Source organism: Phyllobates terribilis, unplaced genomic scaffold, assembly GCF_046119375.1.
Source record: "Phyllobates terribilis strain yellow unplaced genomic scaffold, ASM4611937v1 Scaffold_2__4_contigs__length_985480577, whole genome shotgun sequence".
Lineage (NCBI taxonomy): Eukaryota > Metazoa > Chordata > Amphibia > Anura > Dendrobatidae > Phyllobates > Phyllobates terribilis.
In genome coordinates this window covers 451,767,309-451,782,980 of record NW_027362762.1, presented here as the reverse complement: position 1 = coordinate 451,782,980, position 15,672 = coordinate 451,767,309, and positions in this window count along the sequence as shown.

Here is a 15,672-nt window from a genome sequence, read left to right as displayed (position 1 = left end):
TAGTCTCTTATACTGTCTTGGGCCCGCTGCTTGCACCCATAAAATCTCATTTTGATCTCTGCTGAGGTGCGGGTATCAAAAGTGTCCTTCAGACGGGCTAAGATCTCCTTTACGGTCTCCTTGTCCCGGACTGACCAGGACTTTACTTCACGCTGGGCTGCGCCGGTTAACTGGCCTATCAATATGCTCACTTTCTGTCCCTCCGTCAGGGGGTATACTTTAAATAGGCTGTACAGTCTCTCTCTAAAGTCGCTTAGGGTATGCGACTCCCCTGAGTATTGGGGCAGCCAGGCCACTCCGGGGATGTATGGCATTGTGAACGGCATTACTGCGGCAGTGTCCGCGCTGGTGGTAGAGGGTCCCTCCGTGTCCGACATCTTCCTCCCCCCTAGTTAAGTGTGGCCTACCTTCCGTTGATCCCCATCCGTAGTCCGCGGCTCCGCTGGTGCTGCCCCGGGCGAGGACCTTGCGTCGCGTCCTGATGACGTCAGTGTCACTCTCTCTCCTTCCAGGACCTTGCACAGCGACGGTGCATACGGCGGGGCTTCAGGTCTCGCGCGGTTTGCACGCCCACGCCCCTCTTCTTCCCGCGCGGTTCCTGAAGATGGCGTCCGATGGCGGGAAAACGGCTGAAGACGGCGGGAAACGACTGAAGATGGCGGGAGACGACTGAAGATGGCGGGAAACGACTCTGGATGGCGGGAAACTTCACTCAGGTAAGTGCAAAGTCTTTTTCAGGCAAGCAATACCCGTTTGTGGTGGGTTGGTCACAATCCTGCCGACTATGCCAAAGTTGACGCGCCCCCTGGGCCGTGGGGAACCCAAAACCGGGCCTTTTAGGATGAATGCTGGGGGTTGTAGTCTCCGTGGCGGTGACCCGGTCCCGTGGCTCAGGGTGGTCAAACCAGTGGCAGTCTTTATAGGGTTTTGGTGGGTTAATATCCGACTACGCCACCCGTGGATTGCGGTCAGGGTGTACCGCCGCTGCGAGGCAGACCGCTGAGGCTGGTGTGGTGTGCGCAGCAAAGGATGGGATAACTCCCCACGGGAAGAGTATAGCCTCAGGGCAGTGAGTGTGGATGATGGGAGTGATGGTGCACAAGCGCAGCAGGAACGACTCAGAGTCTTTGCAGTGCAGTTCAGGGTCTTTACTGATGATAATAAGGCAGACCCTCCCGGGAGTACTGGCTAGCATAAGAGGCCTGGTCAGTCTGTGAGCAAATAGGAGTTCCCCTGGCCAGGTGGAGTTGTAGGCCTCCCCGTCTGTCTGCACTCTTCCTGGCTACCTTGCTGTAAGCGAGTGGAAGTAGCCCACGTCCCTGAGTGTACCGTGTAGTGCTCACCCGTATGGCTGGTGACTTGGGGCCTTCTGATAGCCTCCGCTCCTCGATGGCGGTGCTGGTCCCTTGCTCGTGACTGAGCCTCCAGTCTTCTATGGCCAGAGGACCTGGAATCCCCTGCCGGCTGGTTTCTGCTGCTGGACTTAAAGATCCTTGCAGCCTCGGACTCCGGTGTCCGGTTCTGAGATTCTTCTGCCAGGGCGAGCTCTGCTCAGCTCCAGCCCCTGGTCTTCAGCTCCTGCTCCTACAGAGCTCCTTGCTGTTACTTTCCCTGTGTCTGGAACTAACTCCAGGCTCTGACTGTCTAACCTAACCCCGCCCCAGACCCAGTTTATAAGAGCAGATTCCTTCCCTCCCAGGACTGGGCAGGAGGTGTTGCATGCTTAAGGGCTCCTGACCAGGAAACCTCCCACTTGCTCTCAGACGTAATATTTCTATTACTGTGGTAACCAGACCCCTGGGGTGCCACACATGCGCCAAGGATCACTTACGATGGGCACACTTTTAGGCAGTGACCTGGGAGTCAGCGATGCTTCCAGAGGTCTTCCCCATGCTGTTCCCATGTCTTTTCAGCACTGTATGCATGTGTCTGATGATGTGTCACACACCACATGGCCAGATAAGGTTGTAAAATGTTAAAATGACATTTCCTGGTGAATGCATTTGTCTTGGTTGAAAGCAATGCAAAAGTGCAAAAACGCATCAAAAACGCTACATGTGAACATAGCCCAAGTTGTGGAGGAGTATTTTTGTTTTTGGTTATTTATTTTGCCTAATATACAAATCATTACCCTGGAAAGGATGTTCCTTAACATATTTCCCAGGAAAATCCATTTTGGTTTCGTTTATGTATGTTTTATTGAGTCCGTAAAAGTGGCATAACACTCTGACCACGTTGCTGACAGCAGTGATCTGGGAGTCAGAGATGCTTCCAGGGGTCTTCCCCATGCTGTTCCCATGTCATTTGAGCACTGTTCCCATCGATTTGGGCAATTTTTAGGCCCTCTGCAGACCGCCGGGGGGAGCCGCCTGAAAAATGCTCGAGTTTCCCATAAACTTACATTGGGCTCGTTGGTCGGGTCGAGCACCCGAGTATTCCAATTTGCTCGACCCGAGCAATGATTACCCGAGCATTTTAGTGCTCGCTCATCACTAGTCACGAATGCAGTAAATGGTTTGTCTCTTTGGGGCTTGAGTACCAAATGTTTCAACCTAATTTGCTCTAACGGTTTCAGCATTTTGAGATTTCCAATACTCTGTTAAAATCCATTTTCTTTGATCTGTACTTAAATTATTTGCCATTATGTGTTATCTGAATTATCTGAAAAGAAAACAGATTTGGGGGAGATCTATCTGTGAAAACTAGATCTGTAAAACTGGCTTAGTTGCCCTTAGCTACCAATCAGATTCCACCTTTCATTTTCCAAAGAGTCTTTGAGGAATGAAAAGTGGAATCTGATTGGTTGCTAAGGGCAACTGAGCCAGTTTCACTTTACACCATGTTTGATAACTCCCCCTTCATAACCTTATTACACTTTCTGTCCACCTACTTTTGGACAACCCTGTATATATACACTGCTCCAAAAAATAAAGGGAACACTCAAATAACACATCCTAGATCTGAATGAATGAAATATTCTCATTGAATACTTTGTTCTGTACAAAGTTGAATATGCTGACAACAAAATCACACAAAAATCATCAATGGAAATCAAATTTATTAACCAATGGAGGCCTGGATTTGGAGTCACCCCCAAAATTAAAGTGGAAAAACACACTACAGGCTGATCCAACTTTTATGCAATGTCCTTAAAACAAGTCAAAATGAGGCTCAGTATTGTGTGTCGCCTCCACGTGCCTGTATGACCTCCCTACAATGCCTGGGCATGCTCCTGATGAGGTTGCGGATGGTCTCCTGTGGGATCTCCTCCCAGACCTGGACTAAAGCATCCGCCAACTCCTGGACAGTCTGTGGTGCAACGTGACGCTGGTGGATGGAGCGAGACATGATGTCCCAGATGTGCTCAATCGGATTCAGGTCTGGGGAACGGGCGGGCCAGTCCTTAGCTTCAATGCCTTCATCTTGCAGGAACTGCTGACACACTCCAGCCACATGAGGTCTGGCATTGTCCGGCATTAGGAGGAACCCAGGGCCAACCCCACCAGCATATGGTCTCACAAGGGGTCTGAGGATCTTACCTCAGTACTTAATGGCAGTCAGGCTACCTCTGGCGAGCACAACCAACATTCAAAAGTGACCAAAACATCAGCCAGAAAACATTGGTACTGAGATGTGGTCTGTGGTCCCCACCTGCAGAACCACTCCTTTATTGAGGGTGTCTTGATAATTGCCAAAAATTTCCATCTATTGTCTATTCCATTTGCACAACAGCATGTGAAATTGATTGTCAATCAGTGTTGCTTCCTAAGTGGACAGTTTGATTTCACAGAAGTTTGATGTACTTGGAGTTATATTCTGTTTTTTAATTATTCCCTTTATTTTTTTGAGCAGTGTATATATATATATATACCCTGTATTTTTCAGACTATAAGATGCACCTAGGTGTTAGAGGAGGAGAACAGAAAAAAAAATTGAAGCAAAAAATGTGGTCATGATGCACTGTTATGGGGGAGGGAGTCTGCTGCTGACACTGTTATAGGGGTAATGTCCCCCAATTCTAAAGTAATATCCCCCATCCTGGTATATATGCCCCCCCCCTTCCTGTTATACATGGCTCCCCATTCCCATCCTGGTATACATGGCACCCCATCCCCATCCTGGTATGCATGGCACCCCATCCCCATCCTGGTATGCATAGCACCCCAATCCCCATCCTGGGATGCAGGGCCCCATCATCCCCATACTGGTATACATAGCACCCCATCCCCATCCTGGTATGCATGGCACCCCATCCCCATCCTGGTATGTATGGCACCCCATCCCCATCCTGGTATGCATGGCACCCCATCCCCATCCTGGTATGCATGGCACCCCATCCCCATCCTGGTATGCATGGCACCTCACCCCCATCCTGGTATGCATGGCACCCTAATCCCAATCCTGGTATGCATGGCACTCCAATCCCAATCCTGGTATGCATGGCACCCCAATCCCAATCCTGGTATGCATGGCACCCCAATCCCCATCCCGGTATTCATGGCACCCCAATCCCCATCCTATTATTCATGGCACCCCTCATCCCCATCTTGGTATACATGACACCTCCATCCTGTTATGCATGGCACTCATCATCTCCATCCTTGTATGCATGGCACCCCACATCCTGGTATGCATAGCATCCCCATCACGCTGCACACAAAAAATAAAAAATTCTACTCACCTTCCTTCCCTCTGCTTCAGCGCAGCATCCTGTTCTGCTGCCAGCAGCTGACCTCACCATGTGAGCAGGCGGTGAAATCACTGCCACCGCGGAGAGGTCAGATACCGGAATAGTCACTGCTCTCCATGCCCGGTCTATGGGCGCGTGGAGTAGTGACTATTCATTCTCCTTAATAACGCGCACAGTGTCAGCTGAAGCCACCGGCTCCTGCAGCCGCTTGGCGATTGCGCGTATCCGCTATTAAAGAGCATGAATATTCACTACTCCCCACCACATGTGAGTGGGGAGTAGTTAATATTCATGCTCTTTATTAGCGGGCTCAACTGATTGCTGAGCCGCTGCAGGAGCCGGCGGCTGCTGCTGACACTGTGCGTGCTATTAAGGAGAATGAATATTCGGTGCTCCACGTGCCCATGGGCATGCGGAGCTGTCAATATTATCTTTCTTTAGCATCGGGCATAGTGTTGGCTGCAACAGGCATCTCCTGCCTCCTGTGTCCCCCTCCTCCGCCGCAGCCCCCCCCCCATCCAAAACCACAGCAACAAGGTACATTCAGACTATAAGATGCACCCTCCACTTTACTCCAAAATTGTGGAGGAAAAAAGTATGTCTTATAGTCCGAAAAATCCGGTATATATATCTATATAAAAATTTCATGACAATATTCACATGACGCAATTGGTGTCTTAAGGGGCAGGAACGCGACATTAAAAACCACACCCTTACACCTAGAAGACCAGCCAACGCTGATAGACTGCAGATGTACCCAGTAATTTAGGCAGTGAACAGTAAACTATACAATTGAAAGTTCCTCAGTTATTGAGAACACAGAGAATTTTTAAAATTAGGTAAATTGCAATGTTGTTTGTTTTTACAAGTACTCAGCGATTTTACCCATTTCAAAATTTTGGACAATCCATTTAAGCTAACCAGACACCAGTGGCGTACCGCCAATGGCAGCAGGCCACGCAACTGCTATGGGGCCCGTGAGCCAAGGGGGGCCCGGTGTCAGCGCCTGCACCGTGCACCCCCTCTGCCCCACCCCTCTGGACAGCCAGAGCCGCCCCCCCTGCTCTGCATTCAACTGTATTCGCAGCTGTATTCAACTGTATCTCCCATCATTCCTCCTCTGTGTCTGACACAGCAGCATGACGACGTCACTTCACCGCCCCACGCTTTGTCAGACAGTGGAGCTGGCAGCTGCTGAGATGAGAGGAGATGAGCTGCAGAGACTGAAGCAGCAGGGGAACGAGGAGCGGTAAGTGTGTATTTTTTTTTAAAATCAGTGAGTACCGATAATACGGCGGGCTTAAGCATTTTATCCTATTGGGGGGGCTGCTGCATTTTACCACATTGGGGGGGCTGCTGCATTTTACCCTATTGAGTGGGGGCTGCATTTTACCCTATTGAGTGGGGGATGCATTTTACCCTATGGGGGGCTGTGTGGAGGACCATGGGGAGTGCATTATACTGTGTGCAGGACCATGAGGAGTGCATTATACTGTGTGGAGGACCATGGGGAGTGCATTATACTGTGTGCAGGACTATGAGTAGTGCATTATACTGTGTGGAGGACCATGGAGAGTGCATTATACTGTGTGCAGGACCATGGGAAGTGCATTATACTGTGTGCAGGACCATGGGGAGTGCATTATACTGTGTGCAGGACCATGGTGAGTGCATTATACTGTGTGGAGGACCATGGGGAGTGAATTTTACAGTGTGGAGGACCGTGGCAAGTGCATTATGCTGTGCGGAGGACCATGGCGAGTGCATTATGCTGTGTTGAGGACCATGGCGAGTGCACTATACAGTGTGAAGGACCATGGGGAGTGCACTATACTGTGTGGAGTGCCATGGGGAGTGTGCTATACTGTGTGGAGGACCATGGGGAGTGCATTATACTCTGTGGAAGGCCATGGGGAGCGTCTTATACTGTGTGGAGGACCATGGGGAGCATCTTATACTGAGTGGAGGACCATGGGGAGTGTCTTATACTGTGTGGAGGACCATGGGGAGTGCATTATACCATGTGGAGTGTGAAGGTTTGTGTAGGGGCCATTATACTGAATGTAGGGGTCATTATAATGCATGGAGAGCTGTGTGAGGGTCACAGTTGGGGGATCATACCGTGTTGGGGTCACAATACTTTGCCTTGGGAGTTGAGTTGGGGTACAGTAGGGTCACTATACTGTGCATGTGGAGAAATTCACCATGGGGGTATCATACTGTGTTTGGGGGCACTTTTGTTGGCATCATACTTTATGGGGGCAATGAAAGAGGGATCTGGGACTTCAGCTGGAGGAAAATTACTATGTAAAAGTTGGGAAGTTGTGAGATTTGCTCTTCTTTGACCCCGACAATTATTTTTTTTTGGGGGGGGCCCAATTAGAACTTCTGCTATGGGGCCCCATGATTCCTATGTACGCCGCTGTCAGACACATGAAATAAATAACAGTGACAGGATATGTCACAATCTAAAAGTGGTCATTGACACAGTATCCAATAGATGTCAGCTGAATGGCCAAAAGCTATCTTTCCCAAACTCCCCTTCCCATAAATCTTGACTGTGTCCTGAATGCAGAAATGGGAGAAAGCCTCTGCCAAACACCTTTACCAGCAGCTTATCTCCCAGTGGATCAAAAAGATCAGATTGTCAACACTCCCAATGTAATCAGCAGGTTTGGCCGACTCTTATGTGTATGAAGGACGTAATGTTGATGGGTATAATGACGCGCCCCCTGGGACATATTCCTTTTTGAGGGGAATACCCCGCACCGGATCAGATGGGGGGTTGTAGTCTCCGAGCGGCTGTGACCCGGCCCGTGCCCAGGGCGTCAAACTCAGTGTTATGTGGCAGTCCTACAGATGTTATTAAGAGTTCTTTTGTGTCGACTACGCCACCCGTTGTGATGCGGTCACTGTGGCCGCCGCTGCAGCAGGGTCCGCTGAGGCTGATGGTGGGTGCGCAGCTTGGTGAGATAACCCCCAACGGGAGGGGTATAGCCTCAGGGGGGACAGGTGCAGAGGATGGGGGTTGTGGTGGTGCAGTGCAGACGGCAATGAAGACAGAGTCGGGTTGTGCAGTTAAGGGTGTTTACTTACTGCAGATGTTGTACTGGTCACTCCAGCTTCGAGTGACCACCCGAGCCGTGCTGCGTCCACCAGGTCCTGGATCCAGCCAACCCCCAAACAAGTCCGGAGCGTGGCCCTGAGCTCTCCTTCTGTCCCGTTCTCTGGCCGTCCCCACCAGTGATCCACCTAGGTCCAGCTCCCTCGGGCCTTCTGTTGGGACACCCTTGGCCTTGGGTTCCCTGACCCTTCATGTGGTGTGCCTTCGGGGTGGATGTGATGGGTGGCCGTGGCAGATGCTGCCCACGGCCTCCGGTCTCTGGCTAGGGTGTGTTTTCTGCCCCCACCAGCTTGGGTTCCGGTACCCTGATGCCGACTCTTCACCCGGGGATTTAATTTGGGTTCTGGGAGTCCTTTTCTGCTGTTTCCCCTTCTGGGTCTCTCTCTCTCTTCTCCTCTCTCACTCTGGGTCTCTCTTCTCCTCTGCTCGCTAACTTGTTCTCTGCATCTGACCCTGATCTTAGTTGGTGCCCTCCTTTTATATCCCTCTATGTGTGAGCTCAGGTGACCAGCACCCAATGAGCTCCTATCACTACCCAGACTGCACCCCCTATCTGCCCCTACACTACATGGGATGTACCACCCCCCTCCCACTCCAGCCAGGAACAGACTCGGTCGTACCTGCACATTTCTAAGTGGGAGTACCGTCGGCCTGTTCCCCGGAAATGGGATGTATGTAGTGCATGCAGCCTACCGAGCTCAGTTCCACACTCCATCCTTACCCGGGAGTGGAATATCACACCTCTGGGTTGAGGTGCAATACCCCTGTAGCAGCCGAATCCTCAGGGTGCTACAATAACCTACTTACATATATACTGTATGATGTCCCCCACAGCTCCCTATATATAGTATGATGTCCCCCATAGCTCCCTATACACAGCATGATGACCTGACAGTTCCCCTATATACAGCATGATTGCTGCCTCATCCCCTATATATAGCATGATGGCCTCCACAGCTCCACGATATAAAGTATGATGTTCCCTCAGCTATTTTATATACAGTATGATGACCCCCACAGCTCTATATATACATTAAGATGGCCCTTACAGCTCTTCTATATATAGCATGATGACTCCGACAGCTCATCTATCTACAGCATGAAGGCCCCCACAGCTCTCCTATATCCAGTAAGATGGCTCCTACAGCACTCCTATGTACAGTATAATAGCCCTCACAACCTGTACATACAGTTTGATGGGCAGCACATGTTTCCTACATATAGTATGATTGGCCTCTCATCCACTATATACAGTCTGATATCCCCAACAGCTTCCTATATACAATATGGTGTCCTATATAAATTATGAGGCTCCAGCAACTCCCCCATTTGCCTATATGCAGTATGATAACCCCCACAGCTCCCTATATACAGTATGATGGACCAATAGCTCCCCTATATACAGTATGATAGCCCCCAAAGCTCCCTATATACAGTATGATGGCCCCAGCAGCTCCTTATCTACAGTATGAAGGCCCAACTAGTCCCTATATGCAAAGAAAAAACCTGGGAGTCTGAACTGAAACGTAAATTGATGTGCATGCAAAATGTAAATGCATGTTCACATAAGGCCACTAGACAGAGAAAAACCAAAGACAAGCAAAATACCCAAATATCTGGAAGTAAATGGGTAAATCGCACAGTGCAAAAATAATGATAAATAATAAAGGGTATTTAGTTAACATAATTTTGATCAAAATAATGTAAAAGCCATCCCACCACGTCACGGTAACCCTTATGGGACAGTCCTAACTCTAATATTAAAACCTTACCATTTGTCAAGTGACATACATATGGATAAGGGCAGAGAGACTGAACCCCTAGTAGAAACATAGACCTGTGAGGCAGAATGAACCTTTCAGCTCAGACAAAGGGCGGCCACACCCTTTATATGCACTAAAGCACACTAAACTGCAAAGAAAAAAAAAAAAAGTCCCTATATGCAGTATGATGGCACCCAAGTCCCTTTATACATTATGATGGCCCCACAGTCTGTATATACAGTATGTTGCCCCCCATAGCCCTCCTATTTACAGTATGATAGCCCCCACAACCCTTACATACAGTATGATGGCCCCCAAAGCTACCCTAACTACAATATGATGACCCCACAGCTCTGCTGTATACAGCATGATGGCTCTCACAGCTCTCCGATATATAGTATTATGTCCACCCCCAGGTCCCCTTTGTATAGTATGATGGCCCCCACAACTCCTATATACAATATAATGACCCTAAAAGCTCTATATAAACAGTATGATTGCCCCCACAGCTTACTATGCACAATATGATGGCCCAACAGTTCCCCTATACACAGTATTATGGCTCCCACATTTCTTCTATACAGTATGATTGCCCACATCCCCTATTTACAGTATGATGGCCCCCACGGCTCCACTATTTACAGTATGATTGCCCCCACATCCCCTATATATAGTATGATGACCCAACAGCTTCCTAATATTAAGGATGTAGGCCTCCCACAGCTCTCCTATATGCAGTATGATGGTCCCATAGCTCCCATATATGCAGTTTGGGGGGCTACAACTCACTATATAACGTATAATGGCCTCACAGCTCCCCTATATACAATATGGGAGCCACACAACGCAACTTCATGCAGTATGGGGCTCCCACAAGTAATGACTGAAAAAATAATAAAAAAAATACTCACCTCACAGCATTCCCCTGGCTGCTCCCCGCATACTGTGGTAATTACAATGGTTCCCCCCTCTCCTCTGCACGTCACAGAGCCCTGTGACGTGCAGTTGCCGTGGCCAGATCCCGCGCCTGCGCACTTCACTTTTTACAGAAGGCACACTTGTACTCTGTAATATGCAGTCATAGTACTGTAGAGATCTTGTGCTCCGGCGAGTCACTGTGACTTCCTGGCGCCTGCGCACAAGATCCCTGCAGTACTATGACTGCATAGTGCACAGTACAAGTGCACCTTCTGTAAAAAGTGAAGTGCACAGGCGCGGGATCTGGCCACGGCAACTGCATGTCACAGGGCACTGTGACGTGCCGGAGAGTGGGGGGGGATTTTAATTACCACAGTACGCGGGGATTTATTCCCGGCTCCGGGCACGCCAGCATCGGAAACTTCAATGAATAAAAAGACATTTCACAGCAACCAGACCTTTAATATGAGGCATACAGGTAGGTATAGATTTTCATTTCTATCACCTGCATGCCCATATTAGAGGTCAGATAAGTCCCAGGGGGTGACAGATTCCCTTTAAGATCTTTCCACAGGTGTTCAATGGGATTTAGATCCAGACTCATTGCTGGCCACTTCAGAACTCTCCAGCGCTTTGTTTCCATCCATTTCTGTGTGCTTCTTGAAGTGTGTTTGGGGCCATTGTCCTGCTGGAAGACCCATAACCTAGGACGCAAACCCAGCTTTCTGACACTAGACAACACTATATTGCGACTCAAAATCCTTTGGTAATCTTCAGATGTCATGATTCATTGCACACAGTCAAGGCACCCAGTGCCAGAGGCAGCAATACCACCCCAAAGCATCTTTGAACTTACACCATATTTGACTATCGGTACTGTGTTCTTTTCCTTGTAGGCCTCATTCCGTTTTCAGTAAACAATAGAATGATGTGGTTTACCGAAAAGCTCTATCTTTGTCTCTCCTGTCCACAAGATGTTCTCCCTGAAGGATTTTGGCTTACTCATGTACATTTTGGCAAAATACTGTCTAGTTTTTTTATGTCTCTGTGTCGGCAGTGGGGTCCTCCTGGGAATCCTGCGATAACATTTTATTTCATTCAAATGTCGATGTATAGTTCGTGCTGACACTGATGCACTCTAAGCCTGCAGGACAGCTTGAATTTCTTTGGAACATGATTGGGACTCCATATCCAACCATCCATATTATCCTGCGTTGAAACCTTTCATCAAATTTTCTCTGCCGCCCACTTGCAGGGAGATTAGCTACAGTGCCATGGGTTGTAAACTTCTTATGTTGTGCACTGTGGACAAAGGAACAGCAATATCTCTGGAGATGGACTTGTAACCTTGAGATTGTTGATATTTTTCAACAATTTTGGTTCTCAAGTCCTCAGACAGATCTCTTCTCCTCTTTCTGTTCTCAATGCTTAGTGTGGCACACACAAATGCACAATGCAAAGATTGATTCAACTTCTCCCCTTTTTATCTGGTTTCAGGAATGATTTTTATATTGCCCACACATGTTACTTGCCACAGGGAACAAAGTTATTTACCTGTAATTTGGGAAAGGTGCCAAGAATTTTGCCCAGCCCTTTTTGGGGGTTTTGTGTGAAATTATGTCCAATTTGCCTTTTTTTCTGTTTTTTTTTTGTGTTGTTACAAAGGAAATAAATATGTGTATAGCAAAACATGTGTAATTGCAATAATTTTCTGGAGAAAATATTTCATTTTATGCAACAATTTTAAGGGTGCCAACACTTTTGACCATGACTGTATGTGTATGTTTGCTGCATAATTTGTCCAGGTTTGGTGGCTATCCTATCTGTGAGTGCCATGTGTTTGGAGGTGTACTTTACTGAAAGGCGATTTTACACGCACAGGCCGAAATGCATCAGAAATCTCATCTGACATTCAATCTTACAGCAAATTGGCATTATTTTCAATTTGACTGTTAATAGCTTTGCACTTGTAAAGATAAAAATGCTGTTTACCTGCATAACAGAACAGCCATTAACAACAAATCTGAAAATCGCATCCTTTTGCTTTAAAAACTACATAACAGCATGCTCTGACTGCTAGGTTTAAACTGACCATTCACAAGATATTCACAAAATATGTCATATATTTAAATTCCTGCCCGCCATATTCTTTTTTTCTGGGGAGAAGTGGGCACATCCACACATAGCCCACTTTCTATTGAAGTGAATAGAGAATGCAGCAGCCATTAACTAACGGGTTCAGGGTATATGTGCATTTACTTCTAAGGTGGGCCCCCGGGATCAATCCTATTGACAGGGCCTTGGCACTCCAGTCCGACCTCACGTAACTGTCACATGCACAGAAGGAACAAGAAAAATAAATAAATGTGTTTTGAAAATTTTTTCAGGTGTTAGTTCAATCTGGTCATAGGTATAAATATAGCGAACAACCAATTTATTATTGTATTCAGTGCAGTTTGCTCATGAATTTTAACCAAAACCTAGGATTGGATTCTAAACATGAGAAATCAAAGACTCACACTCTTTTTGGGATCCATTCCAGCTTATCATTACCCAAGTGCATACAGATTAAATAGGGGTAAGAAGGGGTCTGTCATTGTATATTTAATTATCATATTATACTAGAATAGGGCTGAGTTGCTTTACCACACTCAGCCCATGGACAAGAGAGGACTTTACAAAGCAGCCACGTTATTATAATTGATTGCAACTTATTTCGGAATCTTCTACATACGTTATATGCCCCCAAACCTGATGGAAATTGATACTTTTAGATCCGTGTGATCCTACACCATACTAACATAATAAGGGACATTCAGATATAATAAGGGTATTCCAGGTTTATTACTTGGTGCTGAATGATCCTCATGTATAACAGGACTTCCTCTACTTATGAAAGCACAAGACAAACATGAGTTACATTATTTAGTCAGACAGAATGAGAAATAAACTGATCCTTTTATCATGTCTTATGTGATGACAACATTTGCCTCACAGAAGTATAGCTATCAAAGCAAAGCGTGCGGGGCCAGTAACGATACCTAAACAACTTTCCCTTTCATCACCAGAGCAGGAGCGCTGATGTGTATGTTATAGCATCATTCTCAGAGGCAGCGTGCTTACACATCCATCAGCACGTTCATGTTTACTCAGACATTGCTTTTATATTTGCTTATTTCCGAGTGACTGGAAAATGAATACATTTTTCTCATGTTCGTGTGGTCATCTATGTCATTAACAGAGACTATTCAAATGGGCTTTACTGATGGAGATCGATGGTCTTCTTTGTATGCAGCACATGTTGCATCTGTGCTCTTAGAAGCTGTTGTCACAAGGGAACGCCTTCCAGACACGGGATATGTCTACTTCAAATAATAGGATATTGTGCAAAGAGGATATTTAGTGCTTTAAAAAGTTTCTGCTTTCTGCCACAAGGTTCTTTGTACTGAATATTCAAACTATTATTTACTGCAGGGTATTTGCTTATTATGTTTTTATCTTGGGTTTTGTCTGTTTGGTGGCCAGTGTGAACATGCGTTTACATGCTGCATACACACCAACTTCCAGTACATCGCTTTAGTTTTTTTGTACTAAATATTGTCAGACAGAATTATTAATTGTTCTAATTGTATTATAAAGTATAAGAGAGCTAGTAACTACAAACAGTATATCACAAAAGTGAGTACACCCCTGACATTTTTGTAAATATCTTATTATATGTGTAACATACCTGGCGGCGTCCTTGCATGGTGGTCCATCTCCCACTGTGCAAGAGAGCGCACTTGATCTCCTGTCCAGAATGTCTCTCTGGCTTCTCTCCATGCTGTCTGTTTGTGTCTGTCTCTGCTGCTTAAGGGCGGCGCCCGATCACTTCCTGCTCTTTGTACCTGCTGTGGGTCACGCCCCTTGTGCGTCCTCAGCCTATTGCTGTCTGACACTTGGTATATAGCTCAGCAGCTCCCTTCTATCCCTGCCTGAGCATAGTGTTTTCCTTCAGTGTGTGTTTGCACTCTGAAGGTGCCAGGTCCCGTCTTTGTTTCCTTGTCTGCCTTTCCTGGAGGCTGTATTTCCAGGCCTGTCTGAACTGTGTCCTGTATGTCTCCTGCTTTGCGGTATTAGTTCCCGTGTCTGAACTAAGTCCTGTATGTCTCCTGCTTTGCGGTATTAGTTCCCGTGTCTGAACTGAGTCCTTTCTGTGTATCTTGTCTGTCCTGTCTGAACACGCTCCTTGCCTGTTCTTCCCGCCTCTCTGGGGGCAGTATTCCCAGACCCGCTCCTGTATCCCGCTGCAGTGTCGGTCTCCTCCGTACACTCAGTTCCAGTCTGAACTCTCTCCTATCCTTTACCTGTTTTTCCTCTATGTCCGTTCCCTTCCTTTTTCTGCAGAGTCTGAACTCGTACCTAACTCCTGCCTGTTGTCTCTGTACTCCCGTTTGTGAGTTTGTGGTCCACTCGCTACTTCACTGCAAGTACCCTGTGGGTGTCTGGCTCTGTCTTTCCCTTCCTGTCTGTTCCGTGTGAACAGAGTCCTGTCCTGCCCTGCTTCTGCCCGCTGCTCCGGCAGTCCTGTCCTGCCCTGCCTGTACCCTTCTGCCTGTATTGTTCCTGAGTCCCGGTGTGTACTGGGTCCTATCCCGCCTGTGTTCCTACCTGCTAGTGCCTCCCTGTCTGCACTCTAGCTGTGCTTGCCTTTACCCCCCTGCCTGCATACCCGCCTGCCTGCATACCAGTCGTGCCTGCCTATACCCACCAGTCTGTGTGCCAGCCTACCAGCCTGTTCCTGTATTCCCCTGTGTGGGTCAACAGCCGTGTCCGGGGTCTGTCCTGGAGTAGCACCTGGTCCCTCTGCTCGGTTCCTCCTTGGTGCACTGGCGTCGTATGCCGTCGTGCGACCCTGGTCGGATCGGGTGAATACCTAGTCACGCCCCTCCAGGCATTCACTCTCCGGCACGGTCCAGTGGAATCACTACCAATCACACGCACACGCCGCTTAGCCCGGGCGTGTGCATAACAATATGTTTTCATTGGACAACACTGAAGATATGACTCTTTGATACAATGTAAAGTAGCCAGTGTACAGCTTGTATAACGGTGTAAAGTTGATGTGCCCTTTGAATAACCCAACACACAGCCATTAATGATTAAACCACTGGCAACAAAAGTGAGTACACCCCTAA